At 38.6% G+C, this 5,228-nt stretch overlaps 1 long non-coding RNA gene across 1 annotated transcript; it reads right to left on the bottom strand.

Annotated features, from left to right (window-relative positions):
* Positions 1-811: 811 nt before the first annotated feature.
* Positions 812-5,228, bottom strand: LOC117282383. The gene is made up of 3 exons (XR_004513113.1): positions 5,169-5,228; positions 4,393-4,489; positions 812-1,569 (listed from the first exon to the last, which is right to left on the bottom strand). It is a non-coding gene; the product is annotated as an uncharacterized LOC117282383 (long non-coding RNA).

The raw sequence follows: 5,228 nt of genomic DNA, 5'->3' as shown, positions 1-5,228 counted from the left end.
AAAACATAAAATGTGGAACCTAAATTCTAGAAATGTTACTTCAAATTTAACAACTGCTCTGCATCACTGAATTCCCACCATTGTTATTTATACTGAAACTCATGTTTGGAATACATAATTACATAGAACCTATAATAAAATAATGTGTGGTGGAGTAACATGACCACAATTACCATAACTACAAAATTATGAGAAAGAACTTGATACAACTTACCATTTAGAAGCTTGCGTAGTATAAACAAACACCAGAGCCAACCTACCACTACCAAGGTGGACACTAATAGCATAAACGGTGTTCTGTGATTTATTTTATAGCCATGTTATCCGGCAAGAATAACTGGAATTTCAAGGTTTTATTTGAAAATTCAAGGGTCACCTTATGCATCACTCATCTTATACACCGGTATATACAGTACCTGTGTTCTAAGTTTCACAATTGAACATTCAGAGTAATACTCAGACTGCACGCACTCACCTGATGAAAGTATCCTGCATGAAGCCCAACAATATTTGGATGGCCCTGGCATATTCACAGCAAAATTGCATGCAGTCAATATTACAAGTCACTCTGATATATTGGGTTTTTGGACTTTATCCATCGTCCTGGTTTTTAAGATAACTAATAAAAACACAACGTTTCGGAAACTGGATCTGTTTCCATCCTCAGGTGAAGGAAAAACCTATTCTGTTGGGTCCGTTAGAAAGAGCTAGCCTCAATCACTGGACCTCCAGTGACCTCACCTGAGGACGGAAACAGATCCAGTTTCCGAAACGTCGTGTTTTTATTAGTTATCTTAAAAACCAGGATGATGGATAAAGTCCAAAAACCCAATATATCAGTGTGTTATACACCATCATCAGAATCCTATAGTAACTACTTATTACAAGTCACTACTTCCTTCCTGTCTCTCAATTTGTGCATTTATAACACACTGAGAAACTTCCATCTCCAAGTATACTTCCTTTGAGATCCAATTCATAATTCTCAAAGAAAGGGAATTCCTTAAAAGAGAGAATAAACTCATTAGTTCCATTAGCAATGAACACTTTTTCAGTGGAAAAGGGTAGGGAAATTTCTCTATACAGATCTCCTCAAACACCTAAATCTATTTTCCACTCCATTATAATGACACATTTTAATGTCTATAGAATGTTTTCTGGTAAACCTTCCCATGGTAATTGTCCATTGTCCTGCTTGTGCCATTACATAACGTCCTCAGAAGCGCTCTTATCTGTCCTGTAATTATTAGTCTCTTCGGTACACCTGACAATATTAATTTAAAACTGTCATTTTTAAAATTATTGAGAATGAATTAATTTGCATTGTGTGAGTTCTGTTTGCTTCCATTTGGCCTTGTGTAAAAGCACCATATCATTTGTTAATTAGTGTTATATATTACTACACATATTTCTCAACCAAAATTTATAGCTGACATAGTTGGTGTTTTATCATGAATGTACTCAATTCAGTTAGAATACATTTGATACAACACGAAAATGTAATCAAAATTATTGATTCCACCTATGGACTCAAGCTGTTCAGTCATCCTTGGAGGTGTTCACCAAATTCTGAAACAAATTTAAAGGTTTTGTAACTCAAGGTCTGTAACATTAATAAATAAAAAAAATAGAGACAAAAAACTGAAGTCACACATTTCAACAGCTCAAGCCACACTTTGCTGAATTTTAGTATTCTCTACATGGACTGCAGAACTCTTATTCATTCTTTATGATTAATAATGTAATTAACAATGAACTCCAAGTCTTTCAGTTCCTTTTATAATTTGATGAACACTCATAAGAAATAGGTAACGCTGAAGTCACACCTCAGAGTAAATGGCCCATTGCGAAATCTCTCCTTAAGAGAGACGGACCAAGGGCACCAACTGCTATTTATGGTTCTTCTGGCCTTAAATTTCATCCTTCTGAAAAAGACAATGAAATTGCCGACTGTTTGGAAAATTAGTTCACGCCACATGACCTGTGCGACGAAAACCATGAACAGCGGGTGGAGGCTAGAGTTCAAGCTCTGCTGGAAGCCATAGATGACAACTCCTCTCTAAGGATCAGGCCATGTGACGTTCAGAAATTAATAAAATATAGTCCCATTTTATTTGCAGTCTGTACTATTACATTCAGCAAATTTTTATGGTGTACATGACTTGAAGAGGAGAGCTCATTTGCACTCTTCTTTAGTGATTAGGCTTGAGGCCTCATGTGAGTTTTGGGGGAGAGCTTACTATCTAGATCTTTAATCAAGAATTATTGGTATACTATTGCAATATAAATCTGGTGGGCAGGTCATTTGGCAGATGTCTTTGCAGTCGCCTGAATTCCGGTGGCTCCGTAAGGTGGACGGCTAGGTTGTTTGGATGTGCTCTGAGCCGAGTATTGTATAGGGCGCTGTATCGGTGAATTTCTTCTCTCACTGTTGGTATTTGGAGATCTCTTCAGATGACTATGTTTGGTACGTACCAAGGTGCGTCCACTATCATGCGCAAGGCTTTGGCTTGAAATCGTTCTAGAATTGCTACGTTTGAGTTGGAAGCTGTACCCCAAAGTTGTATTCCATAGGTCCAGATTGGTTTGAGGATTGTTTTGTATATAAGGAGTTTGTTGCCTGTAGAAGGTTTTGATTTACGTCCAAGTAGCCAGTGAATTTTGGTGAGGGTAATTCCCAGTTGTTTCCGTTTAGTTAGGATGTGTTTGTGCCAGGTAAGTCGTCTGTCAAGGTGCAGTCCAAGATACTTGACGTCTTCTTCTCGGGAGAGTCGTGCGTTGTTTTATGTGTACCGGTGGGCATGTTTCTTTTCTTGTGGTGAACATAACGTGGATCAATTTGGATTCATTTACTTTCATTCTCAATTTTTTATCCAGTTTTGAATTGCCAGTAGGTTGGTTTGCAGTTTCTGCAAAGCAGCAGCTGGATCATTATCTGTGGCTACCACAGTGGTGTCATCAGCAAAGCTTGCTGTGATTGTTTCTGAAGTGGTTGGGAGGTCTGCAGTATATAATAGGTATAATAGCAGCCCTAGGACGCTGCCTTGGGGTACACCCGCATTGATTGGGAATAGTTCTGTGTGCTCTGTTTCGACTTGTACGAGGAAGTGTCTATTGTGCAAGTAGGACTTGAGGATAGTGAAATAGTTCGGAGGGAGAGACCGTTTTAACTTGTATAGGAGTCCTGTATGCCATACTTTGTCAAATGCTTGCAAGATGTCTAAAAATGCTGCCGAACAGTATTGTTTGTTATCTATGGCTTCATTTATCTTTTGTATAATACGGTGTGTCCTATTGTGGAGTGTCTCTTCCTGAAGCCAAACTGATGATTTGGTATTAATCTTTCAACCATTGGCAAGATCCTTTTTAGGAGAAGCTTTTCAAATACTTTAGATACAATGGGTAATAGGCTTATTGGCCGGTAAGATGTTAACTTGTTAGGAGGTTTACCAGGCTTTGGTATGAGAATGATCCGTGCAACTTTCCATTGGGTCAGGAAGTATCCTTTGGATAAAGCTGCATTGAATAGTTGGGTGAGATATTTTATTCCAATAGGAGGTAGCTCTTTAAGGATTTTGCCAGTGATGAGGTTGTATCCTGATGATTTTTTAGGATTTAAGCTGGTGATGATTTCTTGGACTTCAGCTCTCTTAAAGCGATTGGGTGGAGGTTCAAGTTGATTGGGGGTGTTCAGAAGTTGTGTAAGTACTTCTTCCTCTTCGGGTTTATTTTCTGTGGAATGCAGCTGGAAAACTTTTGTTAGGTGTTTTGCGAAGGCGTGTTTTATCGACATTGCTTTTTGCCCAGGTTCCGTGTGGTGTTCTGAGGGGTGGGGAGAATTTCTTGACCTGATTTATTCTTTTGGTCACCTTCCACAAGGAGTAGTCGGTGGCTTCTGTTGGTGTGAGACCGTGCAGGAACGTTTGGATGCGGTCGTTTTTGTTAGTGTTGAGGAGTTGTTTGAGTTCCTGTGTTGCTGCGTTAAGTAGTCGTTTGCTCTCTGGAGTTTGTAAAGGGAGCCAGCTCAGTTGGAGTCTTCTTTTTTCTGTGATTTTCCATTTAATTAGTATTGGACAATTATATGTCTTAAGTGTGTCTGTGAGTTCTGGATTTGCATTATTGGTATTGCTCTTGTCAGCTATTGTTCGAAAATTATTATTAGAAGAATCTGTAATCACATTATGATATCAGTTAACTTCACATAACTGTTTAAAAACTCTATATCTAAATTATTAATTTTTCTACCTGTGTCTGATTTTTTAATGCTCAAGGTGGTTTTCATTTTGTTACTGGAATTAGAAATTAATTATAATGAAGATTTTTAGCTCCTTTAATAACACTGGCCAAAATTTTACAGTATGTTTTATAATAATATTTTACATCGGCTCATACCGTGCTGAATCCCTGGGAAAATAGAATTTGATTCCAGTGTGCTCGCTGCATGACACGCACCCAGGAGCAAAACATTTCCTTATTCTTCCCATTTATCCTGCAAGAAACAAATAAATATTATAACACAATCGCAGCACTCTCAAGAGTTTCTTGAGATTTTACGGTTCTAATTAGGCTACACTGATAGATGCTTAAAATACAGAAATACGATTTTGATTAAATATCGTAGCAACACTTTTTGGCTTCATGATTGTTTTTAATTTCACTGGGAGTAGTAAGCATAATTAGGCTACACCGATAGATGCTTAAAATACAGAAATACGATTTTGATTAAATATCGTAGCAACACTTTTTGGCTTCATGATTGTTTTTAATTTCACTGGGAGTAGTAAGCATAATAATCCATATACAAAAATAACACACAGATGTATATTCGTGTGTAAATGTCGTCTCAGCCGGTCACGGTAGCCGAGCGGTGTAAGGCATGTACTGTCTTCGCTCGCTTGGAAACCGGGATCGTGGGTTCGAATCACACCCAGGGCATGGATATTTAGCTTGTGTGTGTGCGTTTTTCTGTGTTTGTGTACAGGTAGAGGCCTTGCGACGAGCTGATCACCCGCCCAAGGAGTCCTACCGAATGTGTAAGATCTAGAAAAACCGAAGTGAACGGAGAAGTTCATGGAGGTAGGCCTAGGCCCACTGGGGCTGTAGTGCCAAGGAAAATTAAAATGTCGTCTCCCTACTTAGTAAGTGATCTAATTAATTGCGCGACGTACCTCTAAGGTGCACACGTAACATTACAAACCACGCAGTATTACTGATCCAACGCCCAAATC

This window comes from Cryptotermes secundus, unplaced genomic scaffold (genome assembly GCF_002891405.2).
Source record: "Cryptotermes secundus unplaced genomic scaffold, Csec_1.0 scaffold1901, whole genome shotgun sequence".
Classification (NCBI taxonomy): domain Eukaryota; kingdom Metazoa; phylum Arthropoda; class Insecta; order Blattodea; family Kalotermitidae; genus Cryptotermes; species Cryptotermes secundus.
The sequence above is the reverse complement of the archived record's forward strand: the minus strand, read 5'-3'. Positions and strand labels throughout refer to the sequence as shown.